This window comes from Choloepus didactylus, chromosome 5 (assembly GCF_015220235.1).
Source record: "Choloepus didactylus isolate mChoDid1 chromosome 5, mChoDid1.pri, whole genome shotgun sequence".
In the NCBI taxonomy this organism is placed as follows: Eukaryota; Metazoa; Chordata; class Mammalia; order Pilosa; family Megalonychidae; genus Choloepus; species Choloepus didactylus.
The window spans coordinates 134,584,526-134,607,833 of NC_051311.1; the positions used below are offsets into that span (position 1 = coordinate 134,584,526).

The window sequence follows — 23,308 nt, forward strand, 5'->3', positions numbered from 1 at the left end:
TGGAGCGCGTTTGGGTTATTTCCAGTCTTTTATTGCCATATTCTTTTGCACACGTGTAAACATATTTGTAAGGCACATTTCTAAAAAGAGAATTGCTGGGTCAGAAAGTGTGCACATTTTCAATTTTGAAAAAGATTGTCAGATTGCCCTCCACAGAGGTTTATAACAATTTTTTCTCCTGCCAGACTAAATTAAGGAGACTATTTCTGCACACATTTGTGAATATAATCTCTTGTCAAACATTTTTCTTAGCTCTCAGCTAGGATAGAATCTCCATGCTTTTTAAGTTGTATTTCTCTTATTATGAATAATTTTAAGCATCTTTTTTTTCCTATTTTGAAGATTCATTTTATTTTCTTTTGGTGATCTATCTGTTCTCATCTACTACCTATTTTTTCTGATAAGTTTTGGTCTTTTACTTACTGGTTGATAGCTTCTGTTTGAATAGTAAGAAAAATTACTTCACTGTCTTTAACTTCTAATACATTGTGCTTCCTTCACATCCCTCCGCACAGTCTATAATCCAGCCTCTTTGGACTACCGGCTACATCCCAAGTAGGTCATATTTTTGGAACTTCTCTACTTCTTAGCCTAAAATGCCCACCTCCACTCACATATTTTCCACTTCTACACCCAAAATCTTCTGACGGCACAGTCTGAAGGCCACAACATTTATGAAATGTTCACGTATTCCTCTTGTAAGACTCGAGCCCCCCTGCCTCATCAGTGCTCCATAATAGCATCATTTCACTCTGTCACATACAAAAATGAGCTTCCTGAAGGCCCAAGATGACATTCCTCTTTTTAACATCCCCTATGACATCCAGAAAAAGACTCTATTAGAAAGTCTGTAGCTGCATATGTGTCTTTAAACTTACAAAACAACACAGTAAATCTGATGAGCGAGTAACACAAAGATCTGGAGACTTGTTTGTTCTTTGCCCTAGAAGTTCATAGACAAATTAATAAATACTGATAAATTCTTCCCCTAGGTTTTTTGTTTCTTTAAACACTGAAATCATGGTTGTGATTTAAATGACCAAAGAACATAGCTAAGATCAAAGTATTAAAAAAAAAAAGGAATGTACCGAAGCACAATAAATCCATGAAAAGGCGATCAACTTCTTTAACAATCAAGGAAACACAATTTAAAACCACAATGAAATACCATTAACATCGACCAGAATGGTTAAAACAAAAAAGACAGAAAATATCGAGTGTAAATGTAGAGCAACTAGATCTCCTATATACTGCTGGAAGAAATGCAAACTGGTATAACCAATTTGGAAAACTGTTTGGGAAAATCAACTAAAGATAAATACATGCTAACCCTGTGACCCAGAAACTCTAATCCTAGGCATACACTCAAAAAAAAAGCTGGAGTCTGTTCACCAAAAGCCATGTACAAGGATGTTCACCTCAGCGCTGACTGTAACAGCCCCAAATGGGAGAAACCCAAATATTTATCAATAATAGACTGGATAAATAAATTTTGTTCTCGTCATACAGTGGAATTCTACTAGTGATAGGAATGAGCAAACTATATCCACACACCAAAATGTGAGTGAATCTCACAGACCCAAAAAGTCTGTATAATCCAATATTTATAAATTTAATAAAGAGGCAAAGCTAACTGATGGTGTTAACATCAGACAGTCATTATCCTTTGGGGATAGGGAAGGGGGAGCATATAAAGGAGGCCTCGGAGGACCTTGTAATATTCTATTTCTTGATGTGAATGCTGATTATGCAGATGAGTTCATCTCATGAAAATTCAGTACACTATACATTTGTGCCTTTTGTAGTTTTCTGCCAGTATGTTATACTTAAATTAGAAAGTTTACCTAAAATAAAAAAAGAGCAATAGGCTAAACCTCCAAAAGAGAATATATTTATTTTAAAATATCTTTCATGAATAAATGTTTTTAAGTGTCATGGTGATTTGGGGCGACTTGCAAACTCAACTAACTTGCACTGGTTTGGTCCAAGAACCTACAACTGAAAAGAGATGTTGCACAAAGCAAGCATTTTCTATTTCTGAAACAATGCAGAGTGACAAATGGTATTCAAAATTTTTGGATTAAGAAAAAAATGAGGTGGCCAGAGGACTCCCTTAGAATACTTGGGAGTATACTAAGATTGAAGAAAATTTTGAAAAGAAAAAGTGCTTCTTTAAGAAAACAGCGATTATTCTTAAATGAACCTTCTGCTGAGCTACCCACCCCCCCGAAAAAGAAAAAAAAATCTATTTATTCCAATACAGATACTTGCTGCAGCACCCAGCTTTCCTCCCAGTATTATTTTAAAACACTGCACAACAGACAAAGGGACAGAGCCATGGGAGTAGTAATTAATGGCAACTGCAGGTGTCTGAACAGAGAGAAACCAAGGGAGTGAAACAAAAATCCTTCCACCCCATTAGTCTTCTAAAAATATTCTCATGATACAAAGGCATGCCCTGTTTGTATGTTGCATAAATGAATGAAAAACCTAATCAAAATGGTTTTTGTGAATCTTGACCACAGTCCAGATACAGATATTTTCAAGATTTTTTTTAAAATTAAAAAAAAAAATTGACGGCATTGAATTAGTCAAGAAGTATTTTAAATAAACACAGAAACTAGCCAATACAAAAATCTATGTATAGTAAACTTGATTATCTGTGCTAATAGAGACAGATTTCTAAAAACCTTTTCTATTTGGCTTTGAAATATAGAGAAAACAGGTACTCTGAGACTGATAAACAGACCCAAACAGTTACAGTCTTTTGATCTTGGCATTAATTCATTTTTAATTTGCTCCAGATAAGACTGAATAGGGAGGCAAAAGGAAAAAGCTGAAATTTAGGTAATCACCAGAGGGAGAAGTCTTTGAAGACAAATTTCAACTTCCTGTTGTAAAAGGAGACACCAAAAGGCTGATTAACTGGAATTCACAGATAATCCAACACAATTCATGCTAGTCAGTACATGAAACTGGTTTTGCACAGAAAAATCAAGTAGGCAGTCCCTCCAGAGTAAAACAAGAAAAACCATGGGATGCTGTCAAGATTTTAATTATACCCTTGACATTACTTTGTCCACCTCCGGAAGAGGTGCTAATAAGCAGGGAAATTTGCAGAAGGCAGGTAGCAACAAAGAAAAGAAGCCAGAGGGACTTCAATCATCAAACTTTCAAACAAAATTCTCTAAAATCTGGAACTAATTATTCTTGGCTCATCTCCTGATTTTAAAAAAATATATATCCTTCTATCCCTAAAGAAGAGAGGATTAGAATTAACCACTAATGATTTGAGTTAAGAAAAAGGAAGATCGGAAGTTACCTCCTTGACCCCAACAGCAAAACATATTGGTTCAAGACATCTACGCTGACCATTCAGCCAGAACCATCATAAATGGTCCAACACTGATGTGATTAAACAGTAAATGAGTTTTACAGAAGAGAGGCTCACCATATTCTAGCCAAGACTAACTGAAATTAGCCTTAAAAAAAGCAAAAGAGACAGCAAGAAGCAGCATTTGTTGGAGGTCTGACAAGGGTTGGCAGTCAAGATAGTGCATTGATCAATGAATAACAAGCAGGTCTCTGTGGAACTCACAAGTCCACAAATTAAAAAGAATAGATCAGCAGGGGACTAAATAAACAAAACTATGGTTAGCATCCCAGAGTTGGGCATTTACTCATTCATCAAGCATTTACCCTGAGTGTTCACAACACTGCAGAGGATGAGCATGCATTATTTTTCCATGTCCAGGAAACTCCGCCTTCTGGTAAAAACCATACCTCTATCTTCCTCTGAGGAATCAGCTCTACCCCTAGTTCCGGAAGGAATGGCTGATTCAGGCGTGGCCAACGAGTGCCCTGAAACCTCTGGCCCCAGTGACCGGTTCATGCTTAAGCACCTGACCCACGCAGGGACAATCAGAGCCAACAAGCATCTGCAGAACTAATAAAATTGTTTAACCTTCAGAAAATAAGCCAGTAGTTCCTAAGATGCTGGCACAGAGAAAACCTGCCTAAGAACAAAGACAGATGAAAACAGACCAGGAAAAGGCAACAAAAGGGGTGCCCGTGAACCTATTTGAACCCCTAGGTCCAGCCATGCCTGAAGTTAGCCTTACTCTTGGATTTTTAGCTAAATAAGCCAATACATTTTCTTTTAAATTGTCCCTAAGCTGGATGGGCTTCTATTGCTTACAGACAAAATGTCCTAATTCATCAATGCTGCCTTATTCCTTTAAAACCCTTTAAAAGAATAATTCTTCAACCAAAGCTCCCACCCTAAATTATAAAAAGATCAAAAATATCCTCTGAAACAAGATTCTTAGAGATGAATAAGAAATAAATTTGTCCTTTACTATTCCCTTCAATTTAGGAATCTGTTGCTAATTGAACTATTTCCGCTCACAAAAGAAAATAAGCTTCTCAGTGTAATTGCTTATTTATACCAGATCCTAATACCAGGTTATTTGGGCCTTCAGAACAGCAAAAACCTGTCCCTTCAGCTTAGTTTTTATGGATCCTAGGAGACCACAGGATGAAGTCAAATTTGGGGACTTTGCTGCTAGATCCCACTTCTTTTTGATACACCCCCCCCCCCCACAGAAAGGCAGAAAACAGTTCTGTCCCTATTTCCCCTACAAAACAGGCCAATCATGTAGCAAAATTGCAGTAGCTGCTCATAAAGTTGACACCCCTTTTCAACACGAACAGGTTAGGGTGGTCACTGCCTAGACATCCCTGAAGATTGGGAAAGCGATTAAACTACAGGAAGGGATAGCAACAGACAAGATGGAATTTAACAAAGGATTATGAATACTGAATCTTTATTAATTTTCCTTTCCTTAGTTGCTAGGGTATTAGAATCATTAGAAGGAAAAAACTGAAATGGTGGAACTGTAACACATAGCATCTTCAGAAACTTGTTATACAGCTACTTAATTTGTAATCTGAAAGCTATACCTTTTCGTATATATGTTAGCTTTCACAATAAGGAAATGACTGACACTATGGTACTATAATTCATAACTTCGGAAATTTCCTATATATCTACTAGGTAAATCATACTTTTAAAGATATTACTCTTTTGTATATATGTTATATTTCATAATAAGGAAATAACTGAAACTGTGGAATTGTAACCTATAATATTCTTTGAAATTTGCTCTCTACTTGTTAAATTATACTTAGAAAGTTACCACTTTTATGTATATATGTTATATTCTACAATTCTAAAATGATTAAAAAAATGCAGTTACACAGTGCTGACATCAGCAATCGCATGCTGTAGGTTTGTAACTTGTCCACGATTACAAAACTCCATTGTAAGTATAACACAGACTTGCTGGCAGCCTCCACAAGGAAGGTGTCCAGTACCCTTTGCATCCTTTTGCCAATATCTCTGCCCTGGGTGGGCAGTAGCCAATCAAATTGAATTCAACGTGACTGTCTATGCACAAGAACCTGAGTGATATGGTGAGAATGCTGAAGCAGATTCTGAATGTTGGCTCTGTCAGCATGAAGTAGCAGAAAGGACAAAGGATGGAAGTTCAGAAGGCTGGGTCCTGGTCCTGGCTTTGCTCCCAGCCAGGTGTGGCCTTGGATATAAGCCACTGCACCTTTCAAGGTGACAATTTCCCTATCTTTAACACAAGAGGGGTGGAACTGGATTAGTGTTTTTCAAACTGTGGGTGGTGACCCATGTAGTGGGTGGTCAAGTACATTTAGTAGATCAAGATCAGCATTAAAAACAGTAAGCTTCTAGAGCTGGGTTAGGGACTATACAAGCTGATCCCAGAGCATCTTGTAGTGTCAGAAAATAAGGTCATGCTCCAAGAGATCACGTGATGGGCTACATCAAAGGGATACTAGAACCAACTGAGCTCATGATGGCCAAAGCTGGAACAAAGCTGAAACAAAATAAATAAGGTACATCTGGATTATTACCCAAAGTATAAAATAAATAAATATTCCTGAGTCCAAACTGATATAAATACTGATTGAATAAAAAAATAAATGGGGAGAATAGAGAAATCTCCCAAGCAGAATTCCAAATAACTTATGTAGATACTTTACCCTCAAGGAGGTGGAGCATAACTACCTACTCCTTAGCTGTGGGCTGGACCTGGAGAGCACTGTATGGAAAGGAGTGAGGGGAGAAGAGCAACTTTACAGTGGAGAAACATGACAACACTTCTCATTGAGGTGATCAAGGTCAACATCAACAGTGGTAAGTCACGTGATAGTATGTACCCTTACTATGATATGATGAGAGCAGTATGTTACCTCTGCGATCTTCCTCCCCCAAACCCTCAACTCCAGTCCAATCATGAGAATCAGACAAATCCCATGGAGGGACATTCTACACAATATCTGACCAGCAGTTTTCAAAACTGTCAAGGTAATCAAAAACAAGGAAAGTCTGAGAAACTGTCACAGCCAAGAGGAGCCTAAAGAGACATGGTAACTAAAAGTGATGTGGTATCCTTAGTGGAGTTCTAGAACAAAAGAAGGACATATGGCAAAAATTAAGAAAATCTGAATAAAGTGTACACTCTAGTTAATAATAATGTATCAATACTAGTTCGTTAATTGTGACAAATATATCATACTAACCTAAGATGTTAATGTTAGTAAGATAAAAATAAGGTGTTAATTTTTAATAATAAAAGAAACTGGGTATGAAGCATAGAGCTACTCTTTGTACAACTTTTCTATAAATTTAAAACTATTCTAAAATTAAAAGTTCATTTAAATAACTGACAGAATAGAACAGGAAATAAAAATAGTAAAGGCAAGTATTGTTATATGAAACTTTTGTTCAGTTCTATACATACATGTATATGCATATCGGGTTGTGGTGTAAAACTATGTCTTGGTGGGGAGGGAATTGTGATTAAAATCAAACTAACCAACTTTGAAAGTTACCAGAATAGATGACCTCTAAGCTCTTTTCTAGCTTTAAAGGCAATGTGGAAGAAGCACTATAACTACAGTCAGAAACCAGATGCAAGTCTCAGCTCTGCCATTTGCCCCTTGGGTAAGTTCAGCTGTACAAACCTGTCCTGCCTATCTTACGGGGTTGTTGTGAGAAGCAAAGGGATTTGAAGTGTTTTGCAAATGTGGAAAAGCTATATAAAATAAGGGATCATGAAAATCTAACATTCTCTGGTTCCTCCCCAAATCAGAGCAGATCGGGCTGGTCAAGGCTCCATCCATTGCCCATGGAATCATGGCTTGGATTCAAGGGGGTCATGGACCAGCAGCATCAGCATCATCTGGGAACTTGTTAGAGATGCAGAAACCAGGGCCCCACCACAGATCCACTAAATCAGAAACTCTGGGAGTGGGGCCCAGCAACGTGTTTTAACAGCCCTCCAGGTCATTCTGGTGCTGCTGAAGTTTTGAGCCACTGCCCCAGAGAAATCTAACACCCCGCATCCCATTCCTACATGCCCAGCTCCTCCAGCTGGCTCCCTGCCGAGTTAGCCATCACCTGGCTCTCATTTCCTCCAGAACCACCTTCACATCTTTTAATATGTGGTTTATTCTCAACTCCTCTGAGAAGCAAAGGAGAAATGGTAGCTTGCGAAGCCTCCTCCTGCGTTAACTAGCTAGAGCAAGACCCGAGTGTGTGGCCTCCTAGAACATGGTTATTTTGCTCAACTCATCTGTGAAGTTTGTAGCAAGGAAAATAGGGGCATCTTTCGGGATCACACACTACGCATGTTACAGAGGAGTCCCAAACTCCAACATCCTGTTCTGTTCCCCGGCATTTGTCAGGCAAAGGTATCTTGATTTCAGGTTCAGAAAAGGTAGTCACCTTATATAAACATCTATCTACACCTATCTACACATCCTTTTAGAAGCCGGAGAACAAAAGAGACTTCCAGGCCCTTAATCAAGGAACAAATGATGTAGAACTTGAAGTAATAAACAAAATGGAATGCTATTTTGGCCCATGGGCTTTAAGACCAGAAAAACAGGAATTACAAGTCAAGGGTATGATTCGTTAGCAAGTTTGTATGAAGAAGTCCATACAAAAAAGCTTCTCTTATTCTGAACCCAGTTTATGCCACAACCATTACCCCTTTCTTTATTGACACTTACTGGTATTATTACTTAATGATACACATGTAACAAAGTTAAAACAATTCTGGGCTAGCGAAAAACTGAGTTGAAAACCTAATTATGGTGACATTTTACACTACATTTGTACATTTGTAAGGTTAAAGAACTGCTGGTGCAAACACAGGGTTTCTCTAAAGGAGTGAGGCTGGATTTGTCTGTGCCTTGTGAGACAGGATCAATTCATAAATCAATCATATACATAATCAACAAATAATCATTTCTTTATTCACCTTCATGTTGACAAGCACTCATTCCCAATATTCTGGAAAACATAGCCTCCATCCCATACTGCACTGACAGACTAAAAAAAAACAAACAACCAGTATACACTCACAAATTGAGCTTGATCAAATAAAAACAAAACTAAGAAGACAATCTGTCATTCACTGAATTTTGTAGACACTTGAAATACCTACATTCTTAGGCCATCCACACTATCTATAATAAATTTTTCATTTCATACTTCTTCCTGTCTCCCACCATTCCCCTCCCCACAACAGACACACAGTAAAAACTCTAGTAATAGAACATTTAACTTTTATACTTAACTACCAATGGAACTGATAAAAGCGTATTCCTTAGCTCAAAAACATTTTGTGACTCTCCAGTTGGTCAAGGATGAAGTAGCCAAACACTGCCCTAAGCCTTCCACAGACCTCTCCCTCCAGCCGCCTCACATAACTCTCTGTCCTGCCTCAACTGCCTTTCTCTCCCTATGTCTCTACCTGTTGAAATTGCACCATACTCCAAGGTCCCTCTCTATATCATTCCTCCCATGAGATCTCTCTGGGCTTATTCTTTGGATTGACTCTCCCCCACTCACCTACAAGCACTGAAATAACACCCACCTCATAGAGTGGTTGTGAGAATTAAATCAGGCTGTTCTTTTAGAAAGCTAGGAGAACTGAGTCTGGCTTTCAGGAGGCACTCCATAAAAGGAAGCCACTGTTATTAACATTATGTAGTCCTCCTTTTCACTAACTACCATTCCCTTTCTCTTGGATAGCAGTCCCTAAGGTGCCACAGGTGTCTCCTTTTCTTCCCAGACCTTCCTGAAAGGTTGGCAGATTTGTCTGCCTGACTCCCCTGGTAACCTCCTCACTCTCATAATTTCAACCAAACTGCTGGTTCCCAGACCTGATGACCAGCTTTACCCTCTCTCCCGGCCTACCTGCTGGACATCGCCACACTGACATTCCCCATCCACTTCAACTCAGCATGTTCGAAACCAAAAGCATTCTTTTCCCCTATAATTTATTCATCTTTCTAATTGCCCTTATAATAGGCAGTGGCACCATAAATAACACACAAAAAAAGTCACATAGGCTATATCAATGAAATAGAATTGAGGGTCCAAAGCTATACCCTCACATCCATGGCCAACTGATTTTTGACAAGGGTGCCAAGGGCACTCAATGGGGAAAGCGAGTCTCTTCAGCCAGTGGGGCTGGGAAAAATAAATACTCACATGCAAAAGAATGAAATTGGACCCCTACCTCACACTACATACAAAAATTAACTCAAAATTGATCAATGACCAAAATAAGGGAGCTAAAACCATAAAACTCTTCAAAGAAAACATAGGGAAAAATCTCTAGGACCTTGTATTAAGCAGTGCATTCTTAGATATGACTCGAAAGCATGAGCAAAAGAAGAAATAATGGATAAATTGGACATCATCAAAATTAAAACTTAAGTGCAACACAGAACATTCTCAAGAAAGTGAAAGGACAACCTGGAGAATGGGAGAAAATATTTGGAAACCATACATCTTATAAGGGTTTAATATCCAGAGTATATAAAGAATTACAACTCAACAACAAAAAGACAAAAAAAAATTAAAAAATGGACAAAGGATGTGAATAGACATTTCTCTAAAAAACACATACAAATGGCCAATATGCACATGAAAAGATGTGCAACATCATTAGCCATGAGGGAAATGCAAATCAAAACCATGAGATACCACTTCAAACCCACTAGTATCACTATTAAAAAAAAAAGAAAATGGAAAATAAGAGGTGTTGGTAAGGATGTGGAGAAATTGAAACCTTCATGTACTGCTGGTGGGAATGTAAAATGGTGCAGCCAATGTAGAAAACAGTTTGATGGTACCTCAAAAACTTAAACATAGAACTACCATATGACACAGCAATTCCACTTTAAGCTATATACCCCAAAGAACTGAAAGCAGGGACTCAAACAGATACTCAAATACCAGTATTCAGGGCAGCATTATTCACAACAGCCAAAAAGTGGAAACAACCTGAGTATCCATCAGCAGAGGAATGGATAAGCAAAATGTGATATATATATACACACAACAAAATATTACTCAGTCATAAAAAAGAATGAAGTTCTGATACATGTGACAACCTGGATGAACCTTGAAAACATTATACTAAGTGAAAGAAGCCAGACACAAGAGGACAAGTATTGTATGATTCCACTTATATGAAATATCTAGAATAAGCAAATTCATAAAGACAGAAAGTATATTAGAGGTCACTGGGGGCTGGGGAAATGGGGAGATAGGGAGTTACTGCTTAACAGGTACAGAGTTTCCATTTTGGGTGATGAAAAAGTTTTGGTAATGGAAAGTACTGATGGTAGCACAACACTGTAAATGTAATTAATGCCAATGTATTGCAAATTTAAAAATAGGTAAAAATGGCAAATTTTATACATAAATATACACACACATACACACACACACATATATATATACATATAAACACAATTTAAAAAAAAAAGTCCTGTGGGCCTGAAACTCTGGAGTTATTTTTTTTGTTTGCTTTAACTAATTTTTTCAGAATAAGTAATACATTTACCTGGGACAAAATTCAAAAGGTATAGTTTAAATTTCACACCTATTCCCCAGCCACCCAGTTCCCCTCCTGGGGAAATCTGCTGTTCCAACCTCTTGTGTATATATTTTATATTTATACATACACAGTGGGTGGTAGCAAATGTTTAACAACCAGCTCCCTGGAAAAACAAAAACAAAAGCAAAAATAACAGAAAGCCCTGATTTGTAGCATTTGCTGATTTCTGTGGTGTAAGTACTCCCATCAGGGCAGATTTCAAGTTACCAATATGAAATTACTGACAAAGGAGTTTGCACAACTGGCCTTAGCAAAGCTGGTAGGAGCTGGCTCCAGCACACCAATTTTATGTGTATGCATAAATATACATATATATCCACATATATACACATATAAAATATATATTATATACGAATATATTTTTACTCAACTGCAAGCATGCCACACATACCATATATATATTCCATAAAACTATATATTCTAAAACTTTTTTTTTTAAACTTAAATCTCAGGGAGTGTTCTGTATGAGTAGATGCAGGCGGACTCATTTTTAACTGCTCCATTATTTATTAACCAGTTCCCTATTAATGGACAACTAGGCTATTTGTAACCTTTTATTTATTCAAACAATGCTTCAATAAATAACCTTGCACATACATCATTCTCCATATTTGCATATCTATAGGATAAAATTCCTGGAATGGTTATTGCTAGTTCAAAGAGTACATGCATTTGCAATTTTGATAGATACTGCCAATGACTCTCCACAGAAATTGGACCTATTTATATTTCCAATCACAGTGTATGAATACCTGTTTCATCAAGCCCTTGCCAACAGAATACTATCACACTTTCTGATAGGTGAAAAATAGCATCTCATTAAAGTCCTGATTTGCATTTCTCTTTCTACGAGTAAGGTTAAAGTTTTGACATGTTTAAGAGTCATTTGCTATTTTCTGTGAAATGTCTGTTTATATTCTCTTTCTCTTTGATTTGATGGAACTCCAAGTTTATTGATTGTCTTTTGGCCCTGAAAAAATTGTTATGTAGTCAAATTAACCAGTCTTTTATTTTACAACTTCTAGATTTTTTTGTCATATTTTGACAGGCCTTTCCCTCTCCATTAATACAAAAATGAATTCTACTTGTTCCTAGTTGTTTTGACATTAAAGTTTTGATCTATTTGGATTATTTGGGTGAAGGTATAACATAAGGCTCTAACTTTATTTTTTGCCAGATTTTACCAACAGCATTTACTAAATAACCAGTCTTTTATTCACCATAGAATCATCTCCCTCAATCCCTACCCCCACTCCAGCCCCCAGTTCCTAAGGGCTGTCATTCTAACTTTCCTGTACTCCCCAGTGGTGTCTCTTCTCTCTCCTCTCCCACTAGCTCAGCTCTTATCACTTTGTGCCTGAACTCCCAGCCTCCCACCCTCTTTGCCACCACCAGAGTACTTTTCTTAAAGCACAGACACCTTCCATCATGTCACCTCTTTCCTTGTTCACTGTCTATGAGATAAAGTCCAAACTCTTACTACGGGATTCCGGACCCCATTCAGTGTGGCCCCAACCTAATTCTCCATCCCCATATCCTATTACTTTCCCTTTGAAACAGTCCTTTCCCTCACATATGGGGGCGGGAGGGGGGTTGGTCCATCTTCCTTAAAATGTTATGCCTTGGTTCACGGAATCAAAATGTTATGCCTTGGTTCCAATTCTCTGCACGGAACATCCTTTCTACCTGGCCTTCCATTCCCTTCCTTCATCTCACTGCTACGTGTCCTTTGAGGCTCAGCTCAAATACTTCCCTGCAAAAGCATCCCCCATTGCACCTTCTGTGCCCCTGTAACATTCCCAGGTCTCCTTTATAGCAGGTAATACACTCCTCCTTGTCCCTTACAACTGTGCTTTTATATTTGTCTCCCCAAAGTGAAGTGACTGCTCCTTGAAAGCAGGAACTGTAGTTAATTAACTTTTGCAGCCTCCCCACTTCTAGGCAATACCTTACACACACTATTTTTTTAACCAAATTAAATTGCCTTAGCCCAGTGGTTCTCAAACTTTAGTGTGCTTCAGAATCAACCTGAAGGGCTTGCAAAACCACAGATAGCTGGCCCGTACCCCCAGAGTTTCTGATTCAATAGGTTTGGAGTGAGTACCCATAACTTGTATTTCTAACAAGTTCCCAGGTTATGCTGATATCGCTGTTCCTGGGATCACACTTGAAAACCAAAACCTCAAATTGAAAGCTTCTAGAAACTAGGACACAATGTATCAAAAAAAATCTCATGGAGGAAATCATCTCAAGCTGGGTGACATTTAGATATGTGTAGATTTTATCTCTTCCACACAGTCCAGCCCAAAGAGGCAGTGAGTGGTCTCAGGTCACACAGAGGTAGAGCCAACCACTAGGATTGGATCCATCCTCTGACCCTCTGACCCCCAGTCCAAGGCTCCATCACACTGAGGGGCTCTCTGGACAAGGGCTTGTCAGCAGAGACAAAACACCCAACGGGACCCCAGCTCAGCCATGCTGGCTTTGTGACTGTGGGCAAGTTACCTAACCCCCTCCAGGCCTGGGATAGTCAGGGTTCTTTGGGGGGAGGTAACAGAAACCAATCTAGCAAATGAAGCCAAAGAAAATGTACTGGGAAAATATGAGGAATTTAAGGAACTGAGCAGGCTGGAGAGGCGGGCACTGGCATGGCTTCGGAGGCCAGGAACCCCGACCACAGCAAAGCTGTACGGACAGGAACAGTCTGGTCAGGGCACACCTTCGGCCACAGAATCTCCTTTACCCTTGGCACAGGCCTCAGAGTCCAGCAAAGGGGCACCTGGCCTGGGGTGAGGGGAATGGGGCCCCTCATTCTGGTTCCAAAAGACGTTATCTAAAGGCAAGAAGTGATTTCTTAAATGGACAGAGAGTAGATGGATGTTGGACAACCAAAGAGCACGTAACTGCTCCCCAGCCTCTGCTTTGTCACTGGTAAACTCAAATAATAACAACCACCTCCCGGGTTTCAGGAAGATCTAATGTGCTAAGGTACATAAAGCAACTTAGCCTGGCACACAGTAAGTGTTCGACAGTCACTGGCTGCTGCCATTATTATTACTGTTCTTTAAATTATCACCACCTTGGAAGACAAGACAGTGCCTCATTCCCCACTGACTCAACACGCAGCAAAGGAAAACTCAGTTAATTCCATATATGCTCAGAAATTTGCTTGAAGCAGCTCTGAACCTGTGAAAATTATCCAAGTGGGCTTTCCTTATATTTTTACGTCTTCATCTCATCTCAGATGTTAAACAAATGAGTTATGCTAGAAATGGAGCAAACAAGTTATTTTAAGCCACTTTCATGGCTATGCTATAGGACAGGCTGTTAGATCACATTCAGTTTTAGTTACAGAGGTGGTTAAGACTCAACTTTGGATTCAATTCCCAATAACCAATAAATGTTGTATAGCAATAGAGAAAGCAATTCGACACCTGTGAAGGGGAGTTAAACTCCTCCCCTACTGGTTCCACATGGCCTCCTACAATCGAGGACTTTGCGAATCTCATCCCCTCCTCCTTCAGACCTTCAGCTGCCTGAATCATGACTATGAGAAAATGGAAATATTCTCTCCAGGGTAGCAATTAAAATCCAACTCATTCCTTTTGGGCCACATATCCCCACTGTAATGAATGACCTCTCTGTGTGACTACATAATGTCTATATCCCCTTCTGGACCATAAGCTCATTGAAGGAATGTCCACGTCTGTCTAATCATCACCACATCCCCACACCCAGCCCTGTGCCTGGTACATAGTATGTAATAGATACTTACTAAATGTATGCAAGAAAATCATAGTAACTTTAAATTTCTTGTGACTATTATAGCATTTGATATCAAGACAAAACAAGTATGAGAAGTATGAGAACCTAATGGTGCTGCCTTTTCATATATCAGTGGAGAAATGTTATCACTGAGAAAAGTTTGACCCACATATTAAAAAACAGATGAACAGTTTTTAACTGTAGAAAAATAAACAAAATTGAAGACTTTTTATTAACAGTCTGTTGTTGGGCTGCTCATTGCATTCTGCTCTGCTTTACACTGAAACTACCTTTCAGTTCAGATCTACTCTTGCAATCCCAGAAGACACAGAGCATATGCTCTAGGCCACGTCAAGCCAGAGAACCAGGTTTATCACCTTGGCTACTATTTTGTGAGTAAACACAAATCTAGACAGTACCCTGATTTTAATCTAAAGAAATTTTATGAGAAAGCTATTTGCTTCTCAGCTTTAAATACACACATTTTATCATTATTTAAGAATCATACTCCACCATCCTTGAGGAGTCTTGGGAAGTCTAGAAACCATCAATTCTGCCTCTCAAACAATACACTTAGGCAGAGATGACTATAAAGCAAGTCCAGGGAAAATTCAATTTCAGGGAATAAAAAATGTGACTAAGAAAAATGAAATTACCACTGATATTCTATATTTTGCCAAGATGAAGAAAATATTTCATCATTTTCAAAACAAAAAGGATTAGATAAATAATTACATGGGCAATTCTTCTACTCCCCCAGGCTGCTATTCCACTTATTATAAAAGAATTTTAAAATTTTTCACAGAGATGAAATAAGGTCAGGAATGAGATATGAGATTGGAAGGCTATAGGTTGCCTGCTCTGAGCTTCTGCAAAGAAGTATCTTTGAGCAAATCAGTATTCTCGATCTTTTTATAAAAGAGGACCTCTTTATGAAAATATTTTACTCTCGAACTTTTTTTAAATTCAGATCTTTGACATTTTAAAAAAAAAAACTTTTTACTATGAAAATTTCAAATACAAAAGTATAGAGTGGCGCTGTAAAAACAGAAATGTAATAAAGCCACATATGTAAGTTTGTTTAAGTAGCCAATTAAAAAGAGGAAAAGGAAACAGGTGAAATTAGTTTTAATTATATGGTAACATAATATATCCAAAATATTATTTCAACATGTAATCAATATGAAAATATTATTGGGACATTTTTACATTCTTTTTCATACCAAGTTCTCACCACTCCATCAGTACTTTACACTCACAGCATATCTCCATATGAACTAGCTACATTTTGAGTGCTTGTCAGCACATGTGGTCAATGCCTGCCCTCATGAACAGCCCAAATAGAGAGAAGAGCATAATAAACCACCCAAGCCCATCACCCAGCTTCACCAGTCATCAACTCACTGACACCCTGTTTCATCTATACTCCCTCCTTATCCCTGGATTTTGAAGCAAATTCTAAAATTCATAGCATTCATCCATGTTCAAATTTCTGATTGTCACATTACAAAAAAAAAAAAAAAGTTGGTCTGTTCAAATTAGGATCCCCCAAAAAATCAACTATGAGGACCACTTTTTAATGACAATCTTTTGATGACCCCAACATAGTAGGAATTACACTTTCAGTAAAATGCTTTATTCATTCAGATGTTTGTTGCACACCTAGCTTGTGCTGGGCACTATTCTAGCCCTGACACAAAAGTGAAAAAAACTCAAAGGAAATCCAAGTTAGTCCCAGACTGCACATTAGGATCACTCAGGGAACTTTAGAAAACAAGACCAGTTCCATCAAGCGATGAATGGATTAACAAAATGCAGTATTTCCATACAATGGGATACTGTTAGGCAATCAAAAGGAAAGAAGTACTGACACATGCTACAACATAGATTAACCCTGAAAATACCCTAATTGGAAGAAGCCAGTCACAAAAGGATTCCATTTATATGAAACATCCAGAATAGGCAAACCGATAGAAACAGAAAGTAGACTAGTAGCTGCCAGGGACTGAGGGGAAAGGAGGTAAGGGTAATTCCAGTGACTAACTCTCTTCACCCCAGGCCAACTGATCCAGACACTTGGGCAACAGGGCCTGGGAAGGGAAAATTTTTTAAAGATCCCTAAGTGATTCTAATGTAAGCCCCATGAGAAACACTGGTTTGGAGGAAGATTCAGACATCAGGCCAACAGTTATAAAACAATGTTCTAAGCGCCTGGTACAAAACGGAAAAGCACAGAGGGCCGTGAGCATTCTCCCACTCCAACACGCAAGACACAGAGAAAAGCATCCCAAAACCTCATGGATGAGTGGGAATCGAATACAGGTGGGGAAGAAAAGACTAGGAGGATAGAAGATTATGACAAAACTGGGAGTCTGGAGTGAATTCTACATGGCCCTGGGGCACACACAGGTGGAGTTCTGTACTTAGCTCCAAGCTGCTGGAAAACAGAGGAAAGTGTAGATTGGTGAGCTATGAGGTGGGACAAGGGAGCAGGAGCTGATTCATGAAGGATCTCATAGGTCAGGTTAAAAGTTGGCAACATCCATTAATCAATAAAACAGCGTCAAAAATTTAGTTTGAATTCAGTGATAGTTTTAACACATTTTTAAATAACAGCAGCACTATTTACACAATAGTGCCTATAAATGCAAGATGTTCATTCCACAATGTTTGTTATGCATATGGATTTGAGATACCCTTGCAACATTCCCATAGTCCAAAGGCAAGAACAACCAGAATAGGTGCTTCTCAAGGATTCAGATAACTAGGAATTCAATTGTTGCACAATAAATTAATGAAGGCATTAAAGTACTATGGGTCAAAAAGAAGAAAACAAAATGCAACAATCCAATTACTTTTTTTCATAGGATATTCTAACAGAATCTAATCGAATGTAATTGTTTAGTATTCTTTTTTTTAATTAAGCACCTACTATGAATAAGACAGCATACTTTCTGATGTGAAAGATAGAAATGTAAGGAAAACATACTCTACCTTCGAGGTATTTAAAATCTAGTAAGGGAGACAATACATTTGCTAAATACCTAGGCCGTAAGGCACTACGGGGTAGGGAGGTGGGGATATGAAACCTACCAAGTGTTGAAGGAAGGAAAGACATCAGCAACATACTAAGTGGTCAGAAACAACAGGATTTTCTCATTTTCAAACTAATGCTCTGAGAGGTGAGTTTTGGAGAGATTATTCTAGCATAAGTGGTTTATGAGGTCAGCCTTGAAAAATTTAGGCTCTCATGGGAGAGATGATGAGAGAGCTTTCCAAGTGACAGAAGCACATGGGCAAAGAGGCTGGGGTATGGTGAATGAAGGCGGGAGATTGAGGCCAGGCTGTTGGAATCCTGGCTCTAGCCTCATAAGTCTTTGCTTAAATGGGTAGAGAGAAGAGCTGTGAAGTGATGGTGAACTTAACTTTTCCTGGCCTCATCTGTAGATGGGGTGTGTAATAATACAGCTGCTTCAGTGCTGCTCTGGGGAGGAGATGCATTAATGCACGTGCAGCACTATGACAGTACCTAGCACATCAAAGTTCAGCAGCTACTACTGCTGCTGTTTATCAACATTATTTTCAACTGTATCAGCTACCCAAGAATTTTTAGCAATATAAGGTGGGAAAATTCACCCGTAGGCAGAAGTCCCTAAGACCCTGAAATAGACGTTGCAGTGGCAACCAGAAAGACCAGAAGCCAAGGACACTGAGAATAAGAAGAGGCAGGAGCTGGAGTTAACAGGAATGTGGTCTGAACACTAGTAATTAGGAAGCCAGAAGCTCCAGTGGAGAAGGCCAGAGAACTGATGAATATGTAGATTTAGATAGGAGAGGAATTTGCCGGTAACCATAAACAGCTCTCAGTTATGCATGGAAGGCTCTTTCGGCTCAACAGCTTTCATCTTCCCCAGTGTCCACATTCCCTTTCCCTTCCCCTTTCCTTCTGTGGGGCATTCTAGGTTGGAAGGTTCTCCAGCCCTCTCTGGAATACTCCTGAAATGGAATTAACAGTTGAGAAAATATAGTACTGCAGAGAAGCACATTATAAATTACAATATGGATTATTCAGACTCTCATGCAGGGGAAAATGTTTTCTCTATCATGTAAAACTGGAATGGAAGTAGAAGAAAAAAAAGAATCTCTAATTCCTTTCCTATACCCTATTCTACAATTAGCACTTTAAGTAACAACCATGCCACACTTCTCCAATTTCTCCTTTCCCTCAATTTCAATGCAAGAAAGAGAAGAGTTGAAACGTAGTTATTTTACTAGAAGGTTGTTGCAGACGCTTTTGGAAATAGTAATGGTTTCCAACTCTCCATTCATTTGAGAACAGAGGAACTAGCTGGCTTTCCAACACTGTCCTTAAGAGGCATAAAGCATTACTATTCAGAGTTCTTCACTTCCCATAACGAGTAAAAATCAGCTGAATTTCCCTTCAGAATGCATACATCTTTGCCTTTTAAAAGGTTTAGGTGAAACCCTATATTAAAAGACTCCAATCTGCCATAAACCATAAACAGCCATAAAAATCAATGGCAATACTCTCTCTGTAGCTACGCCACCTTCGCAGGTGAACTCACTGTCCTCCCCCACTATGTGGGACCTGACTTCCAGGGGTGGAAATCTCCATGGCGATGCAGGAAATGACTCCCACTGATGAATCTGAACCCAGCATCATGGGATTCTTGACCAAAAGGTGGATGCAAGATGAAACAAAGTGAAGCTTCGGTGATTGAGAGATCTCAAATGGGAGTCGAGAGGTCACTCTGCTGGACATTCTCACGCACTATACAGATATTCCTCTTTAGGTTTTAATGTATTGGAATAGATAGAAGTAAATACCTGAAACTATCAAACTCCAACCCAGTAGCCTTGACTCTTGAAGACAAGTGTACAACAATGTAGCTTACAAGGGGTGACAGTGTGATTGTGAAAATCTTGTGGATTGCACTCCCTTTATCCAGTGTATGGATGGATGAGTTAAAAAAATGGGGACAAAAAACTAAATGAAAAATAGGGTGGGATGGGGGGGATGATTTGGGTGTTCTTTTTTACTTTTATTTTTTATCCTTATTCTGATTCTTTCTGGTGTAAGGAAAATGTTCAAAAATAGATTGAGGAGATGAATGCATAACTATATGATTGTACTATGATCAGTTGATTGTACACCATGGATGACTGTATGGTATGTGAAAATATCTCAATAAAACTGAATTTAATTTAAAAAAATCAATGGCAATAAGTGTCAAGACAATTCAGAAAACAGTACTGTTAAAGACTTGGTAAAGACTCCATATATAGCCCAACTTTGGATGATTTTAATGTATTGTGTCATTGGGCTCTATCTTAATGAGTTACCATCAAATTAAATGGGGGGGGGGGGAACAACAGACATTATACCACAGTGGAAAGAAGGCAGGATTGAGTGTCAGAAAGACTATTAACACTCAAGTTCCTGGACCCAGGCTTCAGTTTCTTCATCTGTAAAACAGAGATAACTCCGTATGACTGCCTGTCAAGATGGTGAAGATTAAATGAAAAATTATAGCCAATGGCAGCCTCCTAGTATCTTGCCTACAACATAACTATTAGCTATTACCAGAAATATAAACCAGTCATAATTAAACAACAAATCTTCTTTTGGCTAAGCAGTAGCTTTTGCTACAGATAAAGCTAAATATCTACTGGCTGTAATGATGGAGAGCACATTTTAGTTTCTTGGAAGCAGCTCAGCACAATGGAGAAAAATGGCCTAGAATTCTGGTTCCATCAGGATAACCTTGGGGAAGTCAGTTAACCTGCTGAAGCCTCAATTTCTCATGTGGTTAAAACTACCAAGCTAGTAAGACTAGTGTAATTTTAATGAGATAATCTATACAAAGTGCCTAGTACATGTCCTGGCACTTGTAGTTGCTCATTAAATAGTAGTTACTGCTATATTTGTTAATTTTCCCAATAGAAAAAGGAAAAGGATAAAGATGAAAATTCACACCTTCTACAAAATCACCATTTCTCACATTTTACATAATATTCCATAAATTTATTGAGCACGTACTGTGTATCAGGCACTGTTCTTGACGTTGGAGATCAAGTCATTAACAAGACAGATAAGGTCTCTGCTTTCCTGGAACCTTACATTCTAGTGGTGAAGGCAGCTAGTAACTAACCAAAGGAGATAATATGAGAGCGAGAGAAGCGCTATGCAGAACACCAAACAGGGTGGTGTGCCGCTGAGTAGGTGGAGAGGATGGTCCTTTAGCTTGGGTGCATTCCGGCCCAGGCTTGCCTGACTGATCTCCCTTGGCCAGAAGGGGGAACCTTGTATGATGCTTGGGGGTAGAGTGTGGGTGATCAAAAGGCAGTCTGTGGAAGTATCTCTTCTACAGCTCCAGTTTAAAATATTTCTAAATGTCCCCACCCCAGTACCAACACTCTGAGGGTCAGTACAACATATTGGGAAGGGAGGCAGGGGCGAGTGTGACTTAGAAGCACCTCAAAGCGGTTCCCAAACACATGGACAGTGACAACTTCACAGCACACCCAGCTCAGAGTCCCGACTGAGGATTCTGCGGTCATCTTGAGGCGGAGGTGGGCGAGCACCAGTGTACAGAAGGCGGCGGGCAAGTGGCATCGCCGAAAGAGGGCGGCGCACGCCGGCTTAAGTAGTATTTGGACGACCTAAGACAGTCAGCGGCTGTCGGTCAGCGACTCCAGCGGCTGCAAACGCTTCCCAGTGCTCCAGGAAGCCCGAAAGGACGGACGCCCACGGTCCCCAGCCAAGGCACAGCGCTCCAGCGAGCCGAGGGTCGAGCAGGCCGGGAGAGGGGAGCCAGGCGAGCTGGCGCGCCTGCAGCGCGGGACCACGCCCAAGTCCCCACGGCGCGCCCCATCCCGCGGATGTGGTCAAGTCTCGTGCTCGGCCCAATTCGACCGGTTTCCCGTGCCTCCCGCCCCGACGCGGCGCCTCCCCGCTACCCAGGGCAGCTGTTCGGCGCCGTATCCTCCGGTGCACGGACCCAGGTCCCGGCGCTCAGTGCGCTTTTCCAGTCAATAGCCGCTGAGCCGTCCCTCTAAGGACCCAGCCCTAGGATGGGCAGCACCTGGCCCCTATCACCCGAGGGGCTGGCGCGGGTACTGAGGGCGGCTCTCCCTGGCTCGGAGCTGCCTCACTAGCCAGCTCGGCGACAGAAGGCAGAGCCCACAGTCAGTCTCCAGCCCTCCAGAGACCGGTGGCGCCCCCCGAAATCGCAGCCCCGTCCAAGTCCACTCCGCCGCGGAACCCCCACCATGTACTCGCGCCATTCAGGCGGGCGCCCTAGCGCTTACCTGCGCGCTTTGCAGCCGGCGGACGCCGCCTAGTTCCCCGGTGCCCAGCTCGCGGCTTCGCGCAAAGACCGGAGATCAGGCAAACCCGGCTTCTCCGGTTCCCGTGCAAAGCCCTGCTGACAGTTCCCGCACAAGCCGCAAAAAAGGAGGGCGGGGAAGGTCACCCGCAGACGGACCGGGGCCAGATCCTGCGCTGTGCACTGGCGGCCTTGCGCTAGGCTCTTCTTCCTCTGTCCCGGCTAGCTCACACCGGAGTCGTGCGGCCGGTTCCCAATACTTTGCCCAGAACTTCTCCGCGAACGCCGCGGGGCGATTAACTGGAGAAGGAGGAGGGAGAGGCGCGAGCGCTGAGGAGGAGCCTGCGTCCGACCGGGAGGCGGGCCAAGCGGGAAGAGCGGGCGGTAGCCGCTGAGTGATCCACACTCCCACCAATAAGGAGTCGCCTCCAAGGAAGGAGGTAGGTCTATTCCTTTAGAAGAAGCTGGAGGATTCCATGACGCAGTCGGGGGAGTTCGGACCCTGGGTTCCCGACAGGTGGGAAGGGCGGAGGGAGGTGGGGGCTGAGACGGGCCGAGTCCTGGGCTCCTGCCTGCCCAGCACGGTTCCCGCGCGCTGTGGCGCTCGATAAATGTTCGTCGAATGGCGTTTCCGGGCTAGGGAAAGAGGGAGAAGTGAAGGTGGCGCCAAGGGGGTGGTTTTAGAAAGTTCCAGGAGGCACATGTAGTCGAACTGTCAAAGAGGACTCGCCCCCTTGAAGAAGTCAAACGGAGGCAAACGGATCGAGAACGGACAAAATACGTGGTGAAGGGAGGATTGTAGGAGGAATGACGAACAGAATCGTGGTGGGATCCGGGGCCCGAGACGCTGACCCTGACATCCAGAGGCAGTAATACAAGAAAATTAATGCCAAAGAAACAGGAGAGGACTTAATGGGATTGTGGTTCTTCCACGTGGTTCACGTGCCTGAGGGAAGGCGGGGGAGGGAGAGAAACATCCTAGTTAATATGCCGGAGCTCCTTTGTAGGAAGGAAAGTCCAACCAACTCCACTGCCTGCTCGTTCCTCGGCTTCTTTTGATCCAAGCATGAATGCAAGCAACAGATAACGTGGGGTCAATTTGGAGATTGGAAATGCATCGAGTGCCGCAGGTGGCGGAGTGGGAAGGGAACTGACATTTAGTGAGGCCGTTTGTGGGCA

The 23,308-nt window shown here is 40.9% G+C and overlaps 1 protein-coding gene across 4 annotated transcripts in view; it reads right to left on the minus strand.

The window, feature by feature from the left end:
- The window catches only part of OSBPL3 (oxysterol binding protein like 3), a 181,955-nt gene extending 159,431 nt beyond the window's left edge, over positions 1–22,524 (minus strand). For all 4 annotated transcript variants that reach the window (XM_037836924.1, XM_037836922.1, XM_037836923.1 and 1 more), the window contains exon 1: positions 22,113–22,524. The gene's annotated coding sequence lies outside the window, so the exon portion shown is untranslated. The remainder of the gene's footprint in view (positions 1–22,112) is intronic.
- Positions 22,525–23,308: the final 784 nt, after the last annotated feature.